The sequence below is a fragment of the Ambystoma mexicanum genome, chromosome 1q (assembly GCF_040938575.1).
Source record: "Ambystoma mexicanum isolate Mex_15411 chromosome 1q, UKY_AmexF1_1, whole genome shotgun sequence".
NCBI lineage: Eukaryota > Metazoa > Chordata > Amphibia > Caudata > Ambystomatidae > Ambystoma > Ambystoma mexicanum.
In genome coordinates, this window is record NC_090922.1 from 635,979,683 (window position 1) to 636,004,084 (window position 24,402).

A 24,402-nucleotide genomic window follows, 5' to 3' on the forward strand; every position below is an offset into this window, starting at 1 on the left:
CCACGGTAGTGTGGGGGAAAGCAAGGCAAAGTTGTTTTAGGGCATGCACAGGGCCTGAGGAGGGTGCCACAAAACCCAGCTGAGGAGGGAAATAAGCAGCGGAGCACGGAACAGTAGCACAGCGCCAGGAGCTGTGGTAGCAACAGGTCAGGCAAAATGAATGCACCACAGAGAAGGGATGCAGTTCAAGCTCAGTTGCAAGCAAGGACTTGGGACATAAGAAATCCCTGCACCAGTCGATGACATTCTACTACAAATGGCAAGCTGCAGGGAAACGGTGGAGGTCGCAGGTGGATGCAGCTGGTACTGGAGGGAGGAGCAGAGTGAATAATTGAAGGCTACAGTGGGGGCATATCTCCACCCTCCCAAATAAGACCTTGGGACAAGCCCCTGCAGCCAGCCCTCTCATACCCCTGTGGAGATTGACCCCCGGGGTCCCATGGCCCAACCAGTAATAATCGACCCCAATAGTGTTCAGTGGGATCACAGCATATGGGCGCTAGGGGAACATGACCAGAGACAAGAAGCATAAGAAGGTGCACACCCAACCCAAAATAGATGCCTGTACCACCAGTGGACCCAGACAAGTACAATACATGGAAGCCAGCAAGACCACGTCACGTAATGAAGGAGGGGTGGAGGCAAGCCAGTCTAAGATGGATATCCTGAAAGCGATACATGAGGTGAGATCAACACTGGAAAAGTAAGGTGAGTGCAGTGGGATTGGATGTGGGACTACTGAGACAAGACCCTTCACAAGGTCTTGGAGAAACAGAACAGAGAATATCAGACATTGAGGTTATGACTCGCATGCAATCCAATGTGCAGGCGTTGATGGACGAAAGGATGGATGAGCCAGGGGAAATAACATACAGATTAGTGGTCTCCCGGAGAAGACAGAAGGATCATCCATGGAACTGTTTTTGTGGGGGATGGGTGACTGACTGGGTGGGCTGTCCAGTTTCTTCTCCATACAAAGGGCCCACAGATTACTGAAACGGAGCACCTCCTCTGGGAGTCCCTCCAAGGAAGGTAATCTAGAAACTGCAAAACTACTGTGACAGCGATTTCATACTTCAGGCGGCGAGGAAGAAGGGCACCCTATTAGTACAGTGGGAGAGTGGCTATATACCTTGCCTTTAATGAGGCAGTCCAAAAGGTTTGGCAGTTGTTCGATGCAGTGAGGAAGAAATGTAGGCATTGGAGATTAAATATAACACGATCTACCCAGCAGCACATAAGGTATTTTGTTCCTAGGGGAGTCTGGTTCATTACGAATCCAGCAAAAGCATGGTTCTGGGCTAATGCAATACACTCAACAACAAAAAAAGAGCGGAAAACCGGCAGGACCATGTAAGGAGGCCTCTGTACCAACAGTGACAGAGGAGAGCTAGCACCAGGAGGATGAAGAGCTGACTCCCTGCGAGGGAGGAGTAGAGACACTACACCAGAAGAGACACAACTGCTAAATAAGTACAACTGAAAAGATGGGACGGACACGTATCAAGATGAGAAAGCAGACCGAGCTATGCTGAGTTGAAGCCGACTCTCGCTGGCAGAGGACCCCTCTGTGCCCGGCTCCCGCTTTTGTAGAGATGGTCGGGCTTTGGTTTATGAGGGACGACTGATACTTCACGTTGGGGGCACGGTGCGAGGAGGAAAGTGTGGTGGGGGAGTTTCTAAGGATGGTTGGTTGTCGTTGCAGTTTCGGTTTCAAAGGCAGGATTCACACCATAAAAGGGGGGGGGGGTTATCCTTGAGGCCAGAGTTTCGCAGAAAAGGCTCCACAGGTGACAGAGTGGCACTGGGGTATATTTCAAAAGGGACACATGACTGGGAGTGTTTGTAGGCGGAAGCTGACCTGTTTCACATGGAACGTCAGCGGGTTAAATGATAGAGACGGGACTGGTCTAAAAATACCTACACTAGTATAAAGCTGATAGTGCTATTACAAGAAACGCACCTTATGGGCATGTCATATGGCTTCCTGGGCAGGGGACAATACTGTGTGGTGGAACATGCAGGGTTCAATGGGAGTAGCCATCATGGTTAAATGTTCCATCTCCCTGGAGGAAAGCGAAGTGAGAAGTGACCCGCAAGGTAGATATATACTACCACAGAAACTGCAGGAGGGAAAAGTATTGCAGCGTTAAACGTAAACACTCCACTCCCCTCCCCCATAGCTGCCCTGCCACCTGCAATCAGAGTTTCTAACTGAATTTCAACATTGCTGTTGAAATATGGGGCAGAACTAATGATACTAGGCAGGGACTTTAATGATGTAACGTGCAGGGCACTGGACTGCTCGCAGATGCGGTACACCACAACCTACAGGCAAGACCGGACTAGCCACATTTGCAATAGCTACAGAGGTGAGGGATGTATGGAGGGAACTACACCAAGAGGCACAGGCTTTTTCATTTTTCTTTGAGGTACACACATTGCTCTCCCGCATAGATTTTATTTTCTCCCTTGCATGGGATTAGGGCGGATCTCACTGGTGGAATAGTTGCTTAGTGGTATATTGGAGCACCGTCCACTGTTGAAAATCATGGGAAAGGATTGGACGGGACAGGGGGAATGGAGGTTGAATGCATACTACCTGGGCAATGAATCAGTAATGACAGGGTTGAAGGTGGCGACGGAAGAGTATTTGGCACTTAATGAGGTAACAGTAGAAGACAAAAGTACCCTCTGGGAGGCGTAAAAGGCAGTCCTGAGTGGCAGAGCCATATCTGGGATTGATCAACACCAGGAAAAAAGACAGGCTAGATTGGTGGGTTTGGAGAAGGAAATGAGGGAAAAAGAAGGCATTAGGGGGAAAAGACAACCAGGGCAAAGGGAGAATTATTACAAGCCAGGTTTCAAAATCTGGCACTTGAAGAGGCCAAACAAGCATACTAGAAGTCCAAGGCCAGAGTATACAAAGTCAAGGACGAGGCTTGGAGAATGCTGGCTTGGCAAGAAAAGAGGGAAGAGAACTCAAGACTGAGAAGAGAGATTGAGTTGAGCAGGGAAGGTGGATGTGTCCAAGGCAAATGGATAGCAGAGTAGTTTGCAAGGTACCATCGAGGGGACTATACGATAAAGACTGGAGGGAGATCCGTGAATACTTGGAGTTGTGAACTTGCCAAAGTTAGACCGAGATAGAGAAGATAGTGCTAAAAAAGAGATCTTACAGAGGAAATGGAAGAAGCTATCAACCATTTACAGGCCATAAGACTCCAGGACCTAACAGGCTCCCAATGAAATACTGGAAGAACATAAGTAAAATGGTTGTGATGCCAATGCAGGACATGTTCAAAGAAAGTAGGGATAACAGCGAATTGCCAGATGATTTGAGGCTGGCTACAATTGTGATTCACAAAAAAGGGAAACTGAAGGAACAATGTTGCTTGCATCAGCTGATAGAATTGTTGAATGGAGAAACCCCAAGTCCTGCCAGACAGATGGCTTCGAGTAATAGGCTGGCTGATGCACACAGACCAATGTGGTTTTGTCCCATGGAGGGCCACTAGAATGAACATTGGATGGCTTCACAATGCATCGGCAAAACTGGAGCTGTTACAGGGCCTGCACGCTATAATGGCACAAGACTCAGAAAAGGCCTTTGACTCCATAAGATAAGATGGGAATTTCTATGGCGAGTGATGGAAAAGGCCAAGTTTGGGAATAACTATATAGCATGAGGCAAATTACTGTATGCAAACCCACGATCCAGGGTTGGGGTGAATTGCTTCACTTCAAATAGCTTTCAGCTCCAGAGGGGAACTAGGCAGGGATGCCCGCTATCCCTGCTACTGTGTCTTCTAGTGATCGAACCACTGCCCGAAATAAGTCAGACCAACACCAGAGGGACTTTGCATGGGCAGGCAGGTGGAAGGATTGCATCTCAATGTATACGGATGATCTTTTGCTGTATCTTGATGAACCGAGGCGCATGGGCCACAGAGCTATAGAAATGGTACAGAAGCTCGGGAAATATAGCGGTCTTAAGATAATTGTAACAAGTCCGTATGGGTGCCGGTGAAGGGAGGGACAGAGACTCTTCTGGAGGGGTGCCCACTGCAGACCTCCACAGAACAGTTTTCCTATCTGGGGATCTGGATCTATATAGAGGAGAAGAGGTTCCTACAGAGCAACTTGGATCCAATCCTGGGTAGGCTTCAGGAGTATGCTAGGTACTGGGCTTCCCTGTCCTTAACGCTCATTGGGTGTGCCAACTCATTTAAAATGGCCTAACTCACCAAATTGCTGAATGTACTACAGAACATTCCGATACGGGTCCGTAAAACAGTTTTTGCAAAAATGGACTTGCTGCTGAACTGGCAGTTCACAGATTGCACTAATAACCTTGACCAATTCAGTCTAGGAAGGAGGACCGGGGGTACCAGATGTTCTCAAATATTACTGGGCATCACAGCTCGTGGTAGCAAATGAATTGGGTTTCGGTCGGACAACTACAGGCCGCACAGCATTGGAAACTGCTCTGATGGGGGACAGATTACCACTCAAAGTATTATAGGAATGTCCAGGGGGCAGGAACTGCAGAGAGTGGGGTGCAGGATAGCCAAAATTAGACAAGGTTACCAAAGCCATGGGTTCTAAAGGGGTAATTAATAAGCTATCGCCGCTATTGGAAACCCCTCTTATCCCAGAAGTATATAAAATATGCAGGCAGCAGAGGTGGACGAACAGCAGAATTGCAAAAGTGGGCAACCTACTCAATGGGGATAGATAAGTAGCACTCCCAAGTAATATTGTTGTTTTGTCCTCCGTCTGTTTACCTCCTCCTTGTCTTATCCCACCTAGAAAAACTTGTGTACAGGCTTGTTAGAAATGCCATATCATATCTATACACATACATACACCTCTAAGATGCCATACAAGCCCAGTTAGGAAGGGACGTGGGGGTTCCAGACAAAACACCCCTAGAAGTTAATCTTTCACTTAGAATGGAAAGCAATCACAATAATGTACCAAGCAATTATTAATTTCACATCACAGAAGCTGGTTAGTCAGAACACAATGGGAACAAGATATAGTAGTGCTGGAAGTGGAGGCGCAAATGGTGGTTATGCAGGCAAATATGTCCACAAGATTACGATTGCTACAATATTACACAGGGTGTATTACTCTAAGATGAGCATACAGAGGATGGGTAGGAAGAGGACTGCTTGAAATGCAGAAGGGTGCTGGGAAATCTTTCATCTATCATGGGGGTGCGAAAGAGTTAAGTAATACTGGAAAAGGAGGGTACTGTCCTGACTGGTGTTTGTGGGTGCGATTTCTCGCCGTCACCATAACCAGTACAATGAGGGACCCTGCAATAACTCAGACAGAAAAGAGCCAAGTAAACATTACTTTATTAATGCACAAGCATTCGCGAATGGGCTGCAAGTTCAAACGTCTCGCTAAGCAAGTCGTCGAAGTGCCGCGCCTTCCTCTACACATCATCCTCTTTTATACTTTTCTGTTTACATTGCCTTGCACATAGAACACGTCCACCCCAGGGCGGATCTCCAGTTGGAGTTTATCTGAAGTATCCAGTTGGAGTTTAACGAACAACCATTGCACATTTGCTATCGTGGTTTATCGTGGTTTCCTGTTATCCCGGTCTTCACATTCTTTCGTGCCCCTTTGTGCCCATATCTCTGTGCTCAAGGCCATGCTTACTCATTCCTTCCCCCCACCCGTATTCTGCAGATAGTTTTAGCAGGCTCAGCATGCTTCGACATACAGTGACCAAACACAATTCTTCTGTTAAAAACAAGTTCTTGCCAGGTTAGCAGGTCTTAAACGCCGCCGTATAAAGAGAAGGCCTCTTCTTTTAACAAAAGGTACATTCTTTTAACGCATATGGTGATTAGTACAAGCTCCAAGTGTGAGCACAACATTACATATGTATGCGTACCTTCATGTTAAATGAGATACCAAGGTCCCCAAAGGTAACATTGCTGCACATCTTTGGGGATGACGTGAGCTCAGGGGGAGACAGACACCTTATTGACACAGGTCTCATAGTTGCTAAAAGACACCTGGTTACTAAAATGGGGAGTAGCGGAACTGCCGACAGAGGCAAAATGGAAGGAAGGAATGGACAACTGGAGAGCGCTGAAAGTGTCACAATTACTTAGGCGGTCACTCAACTCGGGAGTTCTTTAACTCCCAACCACAGTGGCACGCACCCAAAGCTCTTATACAGATTCAACTTTAGTGAGGCCTCCCACTTATTTCGCACCACCCAAACAAATACCCTATGTACCACCAATGAATTGGGAACCAGGCCGGTGTATAGTAAGAATGTATATGGTTTGACAAAATGGAATAGCAACCAAAACCTCAGCCACAACGCTGTGGCACTACACAATATCACAAATTCAAAGTTCTTGCACCAATTGGTTCACCTCTATTTCTAATGAACTTAGATACCACAACACACAGGTAAAATGTAGAGATGGACAGTTATCACGTTACCTCAGATTTCTTGCAGTTTATCAATAGGAAAGATACAAAATGCACTGATTGCTTAGTTTTAGCACAATACTCCTTTCTCCCAGCAACCCCCACACTCTAGGCATCAATTAGATATGATCCCTCTGATCTGAAGGCAAGGTACAGGGGGTGGGAATGCCATAGCAATTTGTTTTATTTGAAAGGCAAAGTCAGGAAAGGAACTCAATGGGACAATTGTTTTGGGCTTTTTATTTGCATAAAATAGGGCTTTGGGAAAATCACTTTGGGATGCAGATGCAAGTAGATAAATTGGACATTTACATTCATTTGAAAGGCAGCGTTTTAGGGTTCCTTATTTTGGGATTATGCCCCCCACCCGCCCCTTCTGTACAGAAGACCGAGGTTTCAGAAAGGCAGTCTCACCCAAGGACTCTATTGTCTATACCAGCTCTAACATACTGGGCATGAAGTTTGTTAGTTTTGAACTCCAACAACACTCATCCTATGATTTTTTCTAAATGGGATTTCATTGCAAAATACAATTTAAATGGATCAGTTGATTTTGATATAGTGGAATTCATTTTAATTGGATTTAATAAAATGCACCAAGGGTCTCCCAAGTACCACCCCCTACCTGATATGCAAGATGGAGATTAAGGCTGGAAGATTCCTCCACCACCCCACGCTTTTGTTGGCATTCAGATTCATCTACTTACATGGGAGGCCTTGATTATGGGGCATCCAGGGAAACAGTAGGGTTCCTATGAGGACAGCACAGATCTGGTCAAAGGCTACGGTCAAGGGTAGTCCCCAGCACCCAGACTTCCTCTGGCTCCTCGAATGGCTGGCCCAGCTAGCTTCTAGATTTTCCAGTCTGTGTCCCATTCAATGTTTAAGGCCCAGCAATAGAGTGGGAAAGTCCAGGGAAAAAAAGTCAAAAGAAAGGTACCAAGCATCGAAAAAGTCAAAGAAAGATCAACAAGTCACCCCTGTCAGATAGAAAACTGCTCTTATAGGGCTGGTGACACTCCACTATTATCATATTTCTCATGTTGCGGATTGGCCAGCTCTCTCCCTCTCCCCAATACGCCCACTGACTGCTAATAGGACAAGGAGTTAGGGAGTGTGAATGAAGGAGGCTGAGGGAGGAGAAAGATTAATCGTCCCAAAATGACAACTGGGTTTAACTTCTCTGGTGCCCTTAAAATCTAACATGACAGCTACCCCAATCTATCAGATAATTGCCGGCACATATATATTTTTGAGTTCTATATTTTATGGCGAGTAGGAAAATACTCATTTTATTTCACCACACCCTTACTGGGCAGAGCTACCGTTTTTCGCAATTTGCTACAGTGCCAAAATGGTCACAAATCTGCACCTTCCTCATTCAAACCTTACTTCCATAACCTATCGTCCCACCAACGTTCTATTCCCCCGGAATTATGGGAAGCCTGGAATCCTACTTTTCTCATAACTCAAGTTGTGTCCATCACACACAATTTGTTTTATGTGGTCCCAGCTGACTTTTTTTGTCCCCTCTAAAATGTGTGGGGTGAGCTCAATGGGATACACGGTTCTCTTTTTTTATTAAAGAAAGGGTGGCCCGATGTTCAACATATTACACTGCATTATATGAGAGGTAGTTTCATATCTGGCCCCCACTTTTTCCCCCTCTAAGTTTACATTTCTCTTTGGGCATGTGACTAGGCCATCTGCTCGGGCCAATGTTTATTCTACCCTCTTTCTGCTTTGCTTCCAAGGTTTTTGTTTGAAGCTAATGCACTAATGCTGACTGTGTTAGCTGTAAATCCCAGAATTTTGATCTACTTCTCTGTATATCTTAGCATTTAAACTGAAAACCAGACCTTCTCCTGGAGGTCCTCGGCCAAAGGTCTTGAGGTCAGATTTTCAAACGCACAGACCTTTCAGTTCAGTGGGGAAAACACCAGCTGCATCCATACTTCAGAAAATAAAGCTTTAAATCGACAAGCTGTGCTTGTATGTAACATTTTAGCGTTATATCTAGGCCTGCTGCTCATAAATATCTTTCTTTTCTACTATATTCGAACAGAGGTTAATACATTATTAATCTAATGCACACAGATAGGCCACAGTTAACATAGGAAACCAGTGTTCACTTTCACAAAAAACAAACGGGCCTTTCTCTTTGCAGGCTGTCATTTTATATGATGGAATTTAAGTCTCTTCACGGAGTGAGATAAGGGAGAGTGGGTTGGAAGGGAAGGTTTGCACTTCTGTTACGTAGGTGGAGATGTTTTAACTAATGTAGAGATTGTAATTTGTATTGTTGTCTTTGTGAAAAATACAATAAATACAAGTTGTAAAATGGGCGATTGGAGGGCATGCAGCATCTCATTTGGACAAATTCCGTTTTTTTTTAGATGCGAAGCTGTTGTTCAATCCTAACACTGCACAAATGTCTTGGTGTGTATAGGTGATTGAAGTTCAACTTGTTGTAGAGTTATGCATCATACAAATTATAGCTGCAGCAAATTGGGCCTGGTTGATATGTTGGCCATATACCAATACCCATGATCCCATAATTTTGCCTTATGCTTTGGGGTAAAAGGTTCCACCTCCGGGGCAAAGATCAAGCGATCCATTTCTCATGATGTCTTGGATGGAAACTTTTGTCTAGACCATAGTTCTATAAAATTATGGCCGAAACTGAACTTCAGAAAGACACCCATTTATGAATAACCAGCCTACCCCACCCACCAAGACCTTCTGTACATTGTACTGAGAAAGTATGGTGTACAAAATCTCTTATTAACAAATCTCCAAATACTTTCCTGTGTATGCCTACTTCCAAGGAAGCATAACTGATCTCCAAGTAGTTTTGAGGTTAGTCTATTGGCCATCAGTTTAGAGTAAATTTGTGCATCCCAACGAAGGAGCACAACAGGCTTGGTTATAAGGCTCAGATTTGACTCCACATTATTTTTCTCTGAAGTTTCAAAAAATTCCTAAAAACGCTCTTGAAAAGGGAGAGCGGTTTAGAAATCGGTATGATGGTGATTTAAAAAAGGTTTAATGCATTTTCTTTTTTTTTTAAACCTTTTTTAAAAGGACATAAAACCATTCGGCCCAGGTATTTTGTTAGCCAGAAGTTGCTTGTTGACCTGCACCATTTCTCTACCAATTACGAGAGGTTTCAGACCAGCGACATCCTGTTCTGAAAGAGCTGTTACTTTTGGCGCTGGGGTCAGTTGATTGCACTGAGAATAGTGTTGTAAAATTTCCAGGAAATTTGAAGCCTTGTAAAGATGTTTCCCCCTTTATTTATTCAGAAACATGCAGAATTGTTGGAGGGAAGGGGGAGAGAGACACATGTAGGGCCTGATTCATAGAAGTGTTTTATAATGGTGCAATCCCATAGGAAAATGTTCCATGAGTCAGGCCCATAGTATTTTTATTCAGCAAACTTTACAAATTTTAATTCACCTTGTTTTGTTAAGAACGTAATTTGGTCTACTCATGAATATGCCAAACGTATGCTTATTAAACGGACTGCGAACAAAGTCTACTTATATCATGGGAAAAATGGACTCCCGGCGATTAAGACTTGGTGTACTGTGTGTATGTGGAGAACTGAGGGTGTGTGCACCTTTTTATGTCTTGCTAGTAGCTTACAACTTGAGAATTTCTCAGCAAACATAAGTGAAAGCTGTCAATCTTAACTTCGTTTTGTGATTGTAAAATCTGCACTAAAAATCAGAGACGCACTTTGGCATTAGTACCTACTCGTTTCCATCTGTATTAGTAAGGAGTGTTGGCCCTGGGAAGGGCCAAATTGACCAAGCTTTTGTTTATATTTTGTTTTCTTTTTTTAAAGGACTTTTTACTTCCCGCCACCCTCCATCCGGTATAACGGTCCTTGTGGTAAAAAGTGATGGTTAAGTCCCTATAGGCCAGAGGTTCCCAGATGACAGGGAGGTGGTTAATTAAATTAGAAGTTTCATATAGTCGGCAGCTAGATGTTAGCAGGGAAACCTTGGGGATATGACATCAAGGATTTTCTGATGCTGGGGCAAAGTTGAAAGGGATGCACACCATTTTATTTTATTGTTGCATTTTATTGAACTGATGTCAGGGTTCTCCTCTGATGAATTTAATGCAGATCTCGCTGAAAGTACTGCAGGGGCAAGCTCTTTAGGATCTCTGTACAAGGGCGGCACCAACAAGATGATACAGACCACCAGTGTTTAAAGTAGCCTACAAAGCGGTCTCTCTTCCCTCGCCCTTAGATTCTCAATGACTGTAGTCTTCAGTATCTTGTCAGCCTGATGTGATATCAGCGAAAGACTTATCCCGCCCATGCTTCGTCTCTATGTTCTGTCCCTGCTGTTGCCTTAAGCTAGCTTCATCTCATTGCACGTCGGTTCCTGCCTGCCTTCTCCAGTGTTTCTTGGTCCAATGTTGTTACTTGCCAGACCATACACCTTTGGTGAAACTGGGGTCTTTGAGAGGCCTGAGCATTGGAGAGGTGGGAAGGACTCTAAGCAAACCAAAGTACTGATTGATCCTTCTCTCTCTTCATCCCCACTGGTGTTCCACTGCACAGCTGCTGTCTGAGCTCTTCCTACTTCACGTTTTATGCAAGATGGCTGTTCCTCTCCTGTCCATCCAAAACGGTTGTGGCCTGCTTATCTTTCGGAGACACCTTATCTCCCGAGGTAGTGTTTGGAAGCTGAGCTGGTTCCTGCCAGGTCACATTAGTTCTTGTTCGGTATTTGTGACAAGTGTACTAGCTGGTGTTTCTACACTCAGACACGCGCTTCCTCTCCTACACTTGAGTCCAGAAATGTGAAGATCAGCTGGCATTTCCTTTTTTTCTTGACGCAATGGCTATTGGTACGGTCGCTGAGAATTCTTCTTTTCAAAGTAGTTATGTCATTGTAGGCGGTGATGTTTATATTCCTTAGGTTGTTCAATAAGTGGAAACCTATTGAACAAAAGGAATGTCTGACAGTGACATTTGCTCAGGATATTACTTGCATTTGGAAAACTGATTATCCAGTTGCCAATCCTATCCACTAGGTTAAGTATGTGGACATTCAGCTTGTAGAATTTGCCAATCATTGTAATTGGTCTGTAGTGGCACCTCACCGGTTCACTCGTACTTTGTTTGATCTTTAAACCTAGTTCAGTCTCTCACAGGGACAGTCCCCTCTCGATCTTTCTACTTTGGTGTCTCGCTGTATCACAGAGCACACCATCAACCAGGACCAAACGGCCTGCTTGCCTATTTTGCAGCTTCAAATCGGACCATTGCTCCATACAAAGAAAAATAGTAATTGTCTCTCATTGGTCTGGCCCTTTAAGCCACCTGCACTGCTCAAGTGTTGTTCAGGCTCGAGGTATAAACCGCTCCTTCTATGAAAGCGACCTTTGCTGTAGTTGACTGATGCAAAGATGGCCTTTATGATACTAAATGCTTTTCCCCGTGGACAGGAATTGCAAGTTGCAAAGGATGTTTGTATTAGTGGTCTTGTTTAATGAAAACAGATTTTTACTTGCCTGAAAATACACCAGCAGGGAATGAGAACTGTTTTTACTCCCTAAAACGAATTGTGCTTCCAGCAATGAGTAAAATACTCACTGCAAATTCTTACCTGGAGCCAAGGTTCGCCGACTTCAGTCCTAAGCCACCACGTTGTGCCATCTGATATACCCATAGATGCAGGCTGGCCAGCAACCACAAGAACTCCATGTGCCCCATTTTGGAAGGTGCCTAACCTTTTCTAATCGCAAGCGTCATTGATGTGGTACTTAGCATGTCGCCTTCTCTGTGATCTGCCTCACGGCTCAGCCCTCTTGACATGCCCCAGAGTCAACCTCGCTACCACGGCCAAGGAGCATGTGGTATTTCTTAACTTGTAAGCAATTGGGGTGAGCATATAGATATGTCAACTTTTACCCTTCCTAATGTCTTGTCGAAAATTCTGCCTAGGCTGGGAAAGCTCAGACGCAGCGACACTGGTTACTTAGGTAGCCATACCTTTTCCTCATGCTTTCCTCATGCATGATCTATGTAGATCATGGTCTGATTTAGATGCTTCTTTACTTTAACAGGGATGGTTATGCTGCATTGCTAGTGCTGGCATAATTACTAGGCTCGTAAATCCCTGTTGCAATGGTTACATTTCTAAACTTCCCAATTTTTAAATAACCATTTGTATTCACTTTTGTAACGCAACATAAAAAAAATAAAACTTTCGCAGGTTTCAAAAAGGCCTCAAAAAGGCTATTTCCCACACTGCTGCTTTAAAAAAAGATGAATCCGTATATGACCTGTGGACATGCATGATGGCATTCATAGTCCATCATAGGATTCACCAATACTATCATGGTTTATACACTTTCAGGTTTCCTGTACATCTTTAATATCATTCATTGCTAATTATTTTACATGTTTGTGCTGTGTACTTAATGTCTGTTGCATTAGCTTCAGGCATCGGAATGCCTCTCTTGAGCTACTCCAATCTTCCCCGGTCTGCCTACATCAATAGGTGTCTGTTTACCACCCCGGTGTGATTTCCTTTGGCCTGGTAAAACTTGTCCTATGAAAGACTGTACTTCTCCCTTTCTCAGGGAAGATGAGGCTTTTGCTGGGGTAGAGCCCAAATGAGCTGTTTGGGTGGCACTCATTCTCAAACTGTGAATACAAAGGCAGCCTTGACGGGGAGGTCACTTTAAACCAAGCTGAAACTGATTAAGGGTCAGTATTGATATTTATTTCTATCGCGCTCGTACACGAGTGTTTCAGAGCACGACAAGGCAAGGGAGGGGAACAGGGGAGAACAAAACAGCGATCTTACTAGGCCCAGTGACATTGAGAACGAGCAAGTACATGGGAGAGAGGGAGGGGAGTGTGCATTGAAGGGGGGAGAAGTGGAGAGTGTGAAGCAGAGGAGAAACATAAATAACAATAAATAAATAATAAAGGCAACAAACGGTGGTAGTGCAGCCAGCAATTTGCAAGTGCTAGGTTTAAGGCAGCAGACAGGGTAGGTCTGATAAGTGCAGGAAGAAAAATGAGGGGGCTGTATGGGTACAGATACAGACCCCAGTGCAAGGGGTCGCCCGGAGGCAGTGCGGGAGACTGGCAGGGTGAGCAGGTACCTGGGCCCGGAGGACAGAGGGTGGCCAGGTGCATGATGTCAAGAGAGAACAGATCAGCAGGGGAGAGGGGGAGCGAATGCAGAAGAAAAGAGGACGGTCTTGAGGTGCTTCCGGAACCGGAGATGGTTCTCCTCAAGTTTTAGATTGGCAGGGAGGCTGTTCCAGAGGGAGGCCCCAGCCGAAGACAGAGATCTACCCCCAGCTCGTTTCTTTGAAAAACGACTGACCCTGGGGGAGTTGGAGGTAGAGGAGCGAAGCGAAGAGCTCGAGAGGTGAGGTATTTGCAGAGGCATAGCTGAAGGTATTTTGGACCCAGTCCCCAGAAAGCCTTGTGGACAATGCAGAGGGTTTTGAAGTTAATCCTTGCATCCACTGGGAGCCAATGGAGAGATTTCTGAGCTGGAGAGATACGATCCCAGGGCATGACGCCAAGGACAAGTCTTGCAGTCCTGTTCTGGATTAGTTGCAGAGGGTGGAGAGTAAAGGCAGGTAGATTTAGAAAGAGGCTGTTACAATGGTCCAAGCTAGTGAGAACCAGAGCTTGGGATACCATGAGCTTCTGGGGGAAGGAGAGGAAAGGCAGAGTACCTCTGAGGAGGTACAGTAGGACATTTGATTTTTTTAGAGACCTCAGAGATGTGGGCAGAGAAGGAAAGGGTGGAGTCAAAGATGACCCTGAGGTTCTTAGCCTCGCAGGTGGGGGTAGGAAGAGGGTCAAGGGAGGCCGGCCAGAGAGTGAGGGGAAAGGATGGTGAAGGAGTGCCGATGAGGAGGATCTCCATCTTGCTGGCATTCAGACAAAGATCATTGGCGGCACACCAATCTTGAATGGCGGTTAGGCAATCAGAAATGAGCGAGGGAGAGGAGGTGGCCGAGGGCAGCCTGAAAATGAGTTGTTGTCAGCGTAGCACTGGAAATTTGAGCAGAAAGTGACAATGCAGTGGGCGAGAGTTGCCAGGTATTGGTTGAAAATCCAGGGTGAGAGGTTAGACCCCTGGGGAACACCACAGGTAGAGAGGAAGATAGATGAAAGGAAGGACCCAAGTTGGACCTGGGAGGGTCAATCTGAGAGGACGGAGGTCAGCCAGGCCTGAGCCTGATCAGTGATACCTAGGTTTTCACAGAGACTGTTGAGCAGGATGGTATGGTTGACCGTGTCGAAGACAGAAGAGAGATCGAGGAGGATGAGGACAGAGGTAATGTTAGAGTCAAGGTTGGAGAGCAGATCTTCACTGATGTTCAGGAGAGCAGTTACCGTGCTTCTGGTAGCTCTGAAGCCAGACTGGTGGTCATGGAGACAGCTAACAGAATTGGAGTGAAGGTTAAGCTGAGAGACGGCCAACTTTTGCAGGAGTTTGCCCAGAAAGGGAGTAATAGAAATTGGGCGATAGTTAGCTGGACAAGAAGGATCAGCTGTGGGTTTCCTGAGAAGAAGATGCACAAAGTAGTGCTTCAGAGTGGAAGGGAAGGATCCTGAGGCAAAGGAGTGGTTGCAAAAATCAGCAAGGGCCAGAGCGAGGGTGTCAGTGTGGTCATTGATGGTTTTAGAGGAACAGGGATTAACCTGTTTTGACGAGGCTTTCATAGATCGGACTTGTCTAGCGACCTCGTCAGGGGAGAAAAGAGGAAAGGACGAGAAGGATAGTGGTGGGGGGTGGCTAAAGGAGGGTTAACCAGCACATATGGAGAGGGGAGAGGAGGGCTGTGGGTGGAGAGGGTGGACAGGATGTCCTGGGTTTTTGACATTAAGTGAGAGGCAAGGGCATTGCAAAGAGCCTGGGAGGCAACAGGAGGGGTAGAGACTGCAGCAGGGTTGGCCAGCTCCTTGCAGATTTTAAAGAGTTTGGCCGAGTTGTTAGATGCCGCAGAGACAAGAGCTTGACTGGTGGACTCTCTTCTTGGTGAGTACAGAGAGTCGGTATTGCCTTTGTAGCAGGCGACAGGCCAGTCTGTCAGAGGATGAACAGGAAGTCCTCCATTTCCTCTCAGCCGCCCTACACTTATGTTTAAGTGTAGCTAGGTCAGAGTCGTACCAGGAATTGCACTTGGCTTTGGACTTCAAACGGGTCCTCATGACAGGGCCAAGAGCATCAAGCGTATCAGAAATTGAAGAGTAGAGCAGAGACAGGGCTGTGTCAGGATGTGAGACGGCCAAATGTGGAGCAGGGGGGGGGAGAAAGTGACGGCAAAAGCCTCAACTGACACGCTTCATGGGCTGGATTTCTGAGAAGGTAAGTGGCAGTGTTGGGGTAGGCTTGGCTTGGGGTGGTGGGGGGGGAGAGGGAGAGATGAGAGGAGGGAGTGATCGCTCCAGGAGAGAGGAGTGGTCCGAGGGTTGGAGAGGGGAGGTCAGAGGAGATCAAGACATCAAGTGTGTGCCCTGCAGAGTGAGTCGGGCCAGAGGGGGAGGATGGACAAGGAGAGGGAGTTGCAGAGGTCACAGAAGAGTACAGAGGAGGAGCAAGGAGTCTAAATGTATATTGAGGTCACCGAGGAGGAGTTGTTCAGTGGTAGAGGCCAGGTGGGAGGAGAGGTCTGCCCACTCGGAGAAATTAGGTGATTTGACCAGGAGGGCGGTAGATGGTAACCACAGTAAGAGAATGGTAGGTGAGAGAGAAAGTCTACAGACAAGGCTTTCAAAAGAGGAGTAGGTCTGAGTGGGAATGATAGAGGCAGGAATCCACTCAGGAAAGATCAGGGCTACCCCCCACCGGACCGGAAGGATCTTGGTGCTGAGAGGATCTTGTAGTCATCAGGGAGGAGAGTGAACCACGTCTTAGTAAGACCAAGGACATCAAGGTCTAGATCTTCAAGGAGCTGGCAGATGTCAGGGGAGTGTTTGACAGCAGAGCAAGAGTTGAGAGTGGCAATATGAAGGTTTCCAGCCTTAAAGACCTTCCGGGGAGGGGTACAGATCAGAGGTACGCCCTACGGAGGAGAAAAAGAGCACTAGGAGGGGCAGAGAAGGGAGAGGAAGAGGAGGAAGAGAGAGAGGGCAAGGTAGCCAAAGGGGGAGAGGAAGGGACAGCAGGAGATGAGAGGAAATTGATGAGGCGAGGGAAGCACCTATCAAAGAGGAGGAGATTGGCCTGAGGGCCTTGGACCATGACCGTGCCATTTAGGTAGACATTAATGATGACTTTAGAGGAGTCGAAGGAAGCCATGAGAACTTCAAAGTATAGTCGTGGATTCTCAGCAACGACTATCTCATAACCAGAAATGGCTTACATTTTGAAAATGTTTTGTCCAGGATTGCCCATGGTTAAAGGCAGATCCTTCCTGCTGGAGCTTTGGGCTTCATAGACTGCACCTGTCCCTTGACAGCCATGTTGCCCAACTACAAGGCAGCAGCTGAAGGGTGTCAGATGGGCCCATCAAAGATAAATGCTTGTGCTATGCTTTTCAGCATGAACCATTTCAAAGGGGGTGTTCTATAGGCAGACCTCACTTTTAGAGACTGACCTGCCTGCAGTATTTTATTACTAAACATTCCACAGTCAAAGATGGGATTTCTGCCAGACACATGGGGCGGGGGTGTATGTTCAGAGGATGGGCACGATGTCATAGGGAGGGGATAGTCAAGGAGGGGATGTGCTATTGAGAAGAGGGCCAATGTTGAGGTATGGGTGGGGCGGTAAGGGAGACGGACAGGACACAGAGGGGGACAGACAGGCAGGGGGTACAGATATGAGAAGAATTACAAGGCAAAAGAATGTGAGTGAGAAAAACAGGAAATTTAATGAGCAAGCACGTGGGAGAGGTGGGGCACAAAAAGAGATGCAGAGTAATAATGTGTTCTATATTCAGTGCGAGTACGTCATAAAGTCGAGGTTTTATTCTTTGTACTCTGGGATTTGTAGTTTTGCTGGAAAGGACACACCGGGTTGGATGACCTAGGAATGCAAAGCATAGTGCAGCTTCAGTGTTCTGAAGTAGAGTAAGAGACAAATGCAGAACAGGAGGGAAAAATAGAGCAAGCTTAACGAAGGAGAGAAAGAGCCATCATGGGGAGGAGAGAGAACATAAGGGAGAGAAAGTGAGCATGAGGAGAGAATGAGATGCAAAATATGAAGGAGTGAAGTCGCAGAATACAACCGGGATGGTGAGCACATAGAGCAGGGTGTGAAAGAGTGACTTAGTATAGAGAATGTACAGCTTAAGGGGGTAGAGGAAACCGAGGCAGAACAAGGTAGTGAGTGCAAATATTTTGGAAATAATGAAAGGAGAACAGGGAAGGTGACTGATGAGTGCGAACAGAAGGCACTGCAAATTCTGAATGCAAAATGAACGATCTATGTAGTGAGTGATCCTTTTCTGTGATGTGTAAATTTGTGACGTAACCAGTCTCCTATCCTCTTGCAAAGAAACCAGGAACGATCTGGGACAATACGTTCCCTGGCAAGGCGTGGCCTCTCAAAGTCGCCCACAGCCACCACCTTTGACCTGGGGTGAAGGATCACTGGACGGTGCTGCCTCACTCTCTGCTTGCCAGCCACCCCCGAGGTAGGTGGGGGGTGGAATCTACCATCAGAACTGTTTGTTAATGGGTATGTGACTTAAAGGAAATGAAGACCACTGTCTTAAAATTCCTTATAGACTCATCGATGTCTTAAAGCCTCCAATATGGAGTCCCAAATGGCTTGCATTTTCCAAATTAAAGTTCCCAGACCACAATTATATTTTTGAAGTCATTTCCTGTACTTAAATTGAGTTCAGAGTCTGTGTTTCTGTCTGTTCTGAGAAAATAATTTAATATCCCCAATCTCAACCAAATATACCCTAACTAAATCGTAAGCAAAAGAGTTAAATTGAAGGCCACTTTTCCAAAATGTCATACAACAATGATTTCTAAATAATTTTATTATGTAGTGCATACAACTCCAAATGTAAGGCCAATTTGCTGGGGTGATCTTTGGCTTCAGTTTCGAGCTACTGGAAACCCAAGCCGAGCTATGTATGCACTCCTCTTGCGGGTGTAGGAGATAGCATTTCTTGCCTGGCTGGCGGTGGCACCGGAACAATCGCCAAGGAGGTTGTTGCTCTGCCTTTTGTGCGGGCTGATGCAAAGAGGAATATTCACAGACCTGGAAGAGCGAGGGGGAGCAGACCCTCTGCGTGCACTTGCCATGCAAGGGCCCAGCGAGATCTGGGAAGTGGTGCCCTGTCTACATGCCCAGTGTGGAATGTAGCTACGGTCAAAATAAGTCGGTATAACGGCCCTATAATCTCACTCCTCAGTTTTCTTTACATTATAAAAATCTCTTGAGCATGGGTAGCTTTTTCATTTAAAACATTTACGTCACCCACACTAAGCCTTTGAAGTGGCGGTTGCCCCAGCAACTTGAACCATGTGATCCGAGAATAACAAAGGCCAGCACATCGCAGGGGCCGAGGGTAATATTCATGCATCTACTTGCTTAATGATGCTCCTGGAGGGAGTCATGTTGCACCATTTGCTTTTGAAATACGTTATTTCCCCTCGTTTCACCATCTAGGGCGGTGCAGCAGGGGCAGGGGGAGGGGTCTCTTTCCAGTAAAGTTCCACTGAGTGAGTTTCTATGAAAGACGATCAGAAGCTCCGAAGCACATTGGAGAAGTTGTCAAAGCTGCTCCGGGAGGTGTTGTGCGAAGACACTTGGGAATGTCAGTGCAAACTGGCTTCATCAGTTGACCGTGGGGATGACGTGGTTGCCGTGCTGTCATCCTGTGTGAATTTCAGATCACGATTAACACGTGGCTTCTACTGGATCCTCTTTCAGCATATAGGTTTATCAATATTAAATTATATTTTGATAGAATCGTGAAGATTAGCCATGCCTCGCACTTAGACTGTGAAATTAACCATGCGTTTCACTATACAGAGTTGTGTAGAATAGCCGCATAGGAGAGTAGCCAATGTACCAGCCACCACGCTCCTGCTTCCTCCAACACACCACCAAACACTATACACGCCACTGGGCCAGCCAACCTATACACTAACACACACAAAACAAAAGCTTACAACAACTAACCTGGATGCTGGACCTTAACCATACAGATAAAACAAGCCAGTGCGCACAACCTGAAATACCATCCAGTGAAAGCAAGCGTCCCCAAACAGCACGATCCTCCCCGCAATGAGAGACAATGAAAGACTCTCCCAAAATGGGAATAAGGCCAAGACAGAGTGCGGGTGAGCGTAAATGGGAGTTTATCAATCAGAATAGGGCATGCAAAGAACTCTGCAAACTCCGAGAGCGCTCTGTCTGACAATAGCAAAGACAGGCGTATATATTTACAAAAAACGTCATCAAAACCTACATACTATAGGGGGCACAAGTTCATTGGGATTGGGTGGCGACGACTAACTATAGGTGCTGCTGCGGCGTGGTTGGTCTTGGCTGGAGGACGTCACTGGTCACCCTCGTGGGTTGGGCTGGGCCTGGCAGGTCGGCTTGAGTTCATCCGGGCGGTGTTGGTGTGCCAAGGCGGCCTGTGGCAGAGATGAATGCCTTTCCTGACTTACTTGCCCTCGGCCATGCACACCGCAGTCATTCAGTCATTTACAGTGTTATTCTCTTTAGTAAATCTTCCAATAGGTTATTTTATAGGTTAATGCAACACAGGAGGAATGCACCTTGTGAGGGGTCTGGAGGTAATACATCGAGGCCTGGTTCCCCGTGTCCTGCTGACCGGGGCCATAGGTCGAGGGGCTAAGCTTCGGGGCCTGGGACGGGTGGTACAGGTCTTTCTGTCTTGTTAGAAGTTGTTATGGATGTTCCGCTGTGTGTTGTCAAAGTGTTGGGTGTCCTGATTGCACAGGGCCATAAGTCTAAGACGGTCCGGTGGGTTGTGGGGTTTACGAGGGGGCGCGTGAGTTTAGACAAAGGTTTACTGCTGCGCTGTAAATAATGCAGGTGGCTGGTCGCGGCCTTGGGTGCTGCAGTGGGGCTACAAATCTTTGAAGCGGCTCCAGTCTGGTCGGGGGAGGTGGGATAGCGCAGAGCGGGCCTCTGTTCTCATGTCTTGGCAGCCTTCGCAGGGTGGGAGGGGGAAATGGCCTTGTACGCATTCACAAAGGTATCTCCCTCGTGTGTTGCTGAATGTAGGTAAAGACATCACAAACATTTGAACACTTTCTATAATACTTATTCAACATCGCTTCAAAACATGCATTTAAACTTTGCTGGCTGTGTCTCGATTATACCCAGTCCGAGCACCATATTTGTACATTATATTCTAGCAGCTACAGTATTTTAGTTACATGCATATACATTCGCAGTAAATGAGGTAGTAGTTGGGTCGGTGGAGTACATAGAAAACGACCCGCCACTGTACGTGACGGTGGTGGCACATAAGGGGCTTAGACATACACACATGATAAGTGCATTCTCGCGCATCCTTTACATGAGTTCATAGTATAGTTGCATTCGCTTTCTTGTGTACTCTAGCAGCATTAGCTTAGTTATGGCGCAAAACCATGGGAGGTAGGCTGCCCAGTGATACACGCAACAAACAGATCCCTGGAGCGTTCTTTTATTATTAGCATCCACCTGTAATGGTGTGAGCTCGCCATTGCTTATATCATGGGAGCATGCTCTCTCATTTTAATACATTCTACAGGCGTTTGTAATATAAGAGATTTTGTGGAAGAAGCATACTTTGCAAGTGGTCTTGACATTACTATATACATATATATTAAGACTGTCTGCCATCAGATGACCATTTTACCGTTCTTCTCATTGTTCAGGCCTGCTGGCCGGGTCATGCTGATAGTGATAGTACACTGCGGGATGTGAACTGTTACAATGTTAGCGTATTGCGCTAGCTCATGTCCGTCTTGTTCGTGGGAACGTGCTCGCAGCGGATCTGCCAGGGTGCTGCGGCAACAGGGATGAGACTCTCCAAGGGTGGGGGCCGCGCTACAGTGCGCTGAGCTCACACCATCTTTACCAGACAAAAAATGGTTTCTGGGCCTAGCTAAATTTGTATGGGCAATCAATACGTGTGGGCAATGTCTCCAGCGGGTGAGCCCTCCACCACCTGGGCCCGGGTGGCACGAGGGAACGCCCAATGAGCCATAGCCCTCACCTGGGGAGAAAACGCAGGCGAGAGGGGTCTCCTGGACCAGTCCTCCCCTACACCAGTCTACACATAAAGCACACAGGCGCACTCCTACACATCAGACAGTCACATTAGAAACAACCCAGGCATTGGACCTTACATGTACGAATAAAATAAGCCAGTGCACGCAACCAACTATCTGCAAGCTAACACAAACGCCAGTTTCTCCTGGTGCTGGACCTATCTTATCACTCTTACCTCATTAACCAACCCTGTCCTCTTTCTTGCAGAACCACGTGCAAGTCTTGAGACTGCATTTGGGTGGTAGCAGTGAGCTCTATAAATCAACGTAACGTAGCAATATTAGGCTACAAAACTCCAGTGGAACAAATTGAAAATTGTAGCAGCAAAAAATCAAACTAACACTTGGCAATTCATTTAGTTAGAAACTGGAATGTTCACCGTGACGCTATACATGGAACAAAATATGAACTTGCCACTAGCTATTGGCTAGTTATAATTGACTCTTGGCCAGTAAGACATTATGTGTAGAGTTGAGATGGCAAGTGACTTTTTATGGCTGGCTAGTAGCTTGCAAGTTAACATTTTTACCATGGGTCCTGTATTCCAGACTAGTAGTAATTCTGCTGGGGCAAATGGTGTTGTAAGTAGGAATCGTGTACAGTGGGTATGTTTGCTGGGGAGGTGTGTGTGTTAGTTAATGGGTTGCGATCCATGGCAGAAGCAGCATTTGGTGCTAATTGATGGGCAGGCTTCTGAGAGGGCACTGGCATTATAAACTATTTATGGTCAGTGGTGGCAGGTGAATATCTTAGTGGAGGGGCATTCACATCTTCTAATTGCCGAGCATTGGAGCATAGCGAGGGCACCCCGAGTTAATGTAGCGCATCCGGGGAGACTTTTCACTGTCAGATAGTGCCTTTTTATATTTGTTTCTCTAGGGTAACCCATAACAAGATCCAGTAAATGCCATTTCACCAACAGTACACAGGACAATTTTACAACATTTCCATCATGCCTTGTCCACAGTATGGCAGGATTGATTTGTAAGTCACTTTTATGTTCACCATCTGTGCCAATGTGATAACGTTTATTTACAATGGCAATGCTGGTATAGTGGGCACAACTTCATGAAGTACTTTACTTTCATGTAGTTGAGCCCACAATAGATACCAACATTGCTACTGCATAGCATGTTTATGATGTGCCCACATTATTTGCCACTATTGTCACAGTAGATAGCTTTGATGTCCAACACACACTGTAGGATGACTGTCACCAAAGTAAGCTAGTTGACTCGCCTCATACTGAAGCACATTATAAAGGAATTATCAGCCGGCCCTCTGACATCCAGTGCAAAATTCAGTTATTTAAAAGTTTAGCAAAAATATTCCCAAGCACCCAGACACACAGTCTGACAGATGGAGCATCCCTTGTGTATATGGCGCGAATGAAAAGCTTTCACTCGCAACACGTTGAAGGACATGCAAAGAAGGTCCCTTTTTCTTAGTAATGCTGTGGAGGCTTTCACTGGTGATGTCATTTAAGACAGCCCCTTCTACTTTGATAAGCAGGCCTGGTTGGTAGTGGGGCATGGGGGAGGGGTACTTCTGTTAGGAGGACTTCGATCCTATAATTTATGGCATGGTTTTTGTTCCCCACTTGGATTGTAGTGCTTCACTGCCGCAACGTCTTATAATAAGTGAGGGTGCTGAAGTGCTGACAGTCATGGTTTGTGAGCGTGGTGTGGGGGTGGGGTGGCTGGGGCGCTAGGTATTGATCCTTTGTCTGCTAATGTTAGGCTCTTGGAGCCACGCCAACCTGGATCAGCTGTGCTCTACCCAGGAACTCGGGCTCTTCAACCTCTAGGTGGGTAGCTAGATTGAAAGGAGTACTGGCAAGATTTTCTTTTCCTCATTTCTATTCTTGTATGCGACACGTCTGCAGTTGTTTCTACCATGTTCCTGATACAAGGGTTTGATGGTGGAACTTGCGTTTCGAGGGGATTGTGTCCTTCGACTTATTCCACATCTATGACAGTAATCACCACAGCTGTGCTGCTTACTGTCATAGATGTGGAATACGTCAGAGGAACATCCCATCGAAAGAACGTTACCAGATAAGAAAGTAACTTGTTCATCTTCCAGAAACAAGTCAACTTGTACTTCACTAGCAAGGAAATATGCTTCATAACTTCAGTCAAGGGAAAATGCTTGAATTGACTTCACAAAACGTTAAAACAATGGAAAATCCATCCTTCGAGCTTGTTGCACTTGGCAGTCGATTGGGTGCATAAAATGGTGACACTGCTCCGCTCAGTGCTTTCTGCTGTTTTTTAAAGTGCTGCTATTAATTTTGTGTTCTGTGGTTAGACCTACTCTGGCATTTTGCCTTTCTTATACTGGTCCTTTTGTAGAACTGCTCAAATGCAGAGGACGTTAAAGTCCACATCCTCCAAGGGGTTGAGGGGCATGTGGACAGCGTGGCATGGACTGCTACTTTAGTGGGACCACACTGCGATAGGACTCTCCTGTCACAGATTAACCGTTAAAATATCTTGCCCATGTAAATTTGGCATGGATTTTTTTTTCTTTAGCTGAATTTAATGCGACTTGTGTAATCTGTCCGTACTGTAATTGGAGGGGAGTGGGACATAAATTCAAGTTGCAAGCTACTAGCCAGTCATGCAAAGTAACGCGCTACCTCAATTCTATTGCACACATCACATTTTTT

At 46.1% G+C, this 24,402-nt stretch overlaps 1 protein-coding gene across 6 annotated transcripts in view; it reads left to right on the forward strand.

Annotated features, from left to right (window-relative positions):
* The window catches only part of ARHGAP29 (Rho GTPase activating protein 29), a 527,305-nt gene that overhangs the window by 49,230 nt on the left and 453,673 nt on the right, over window positions 1-24,402 (forward strand). The window lies entirely within an intron of this gene.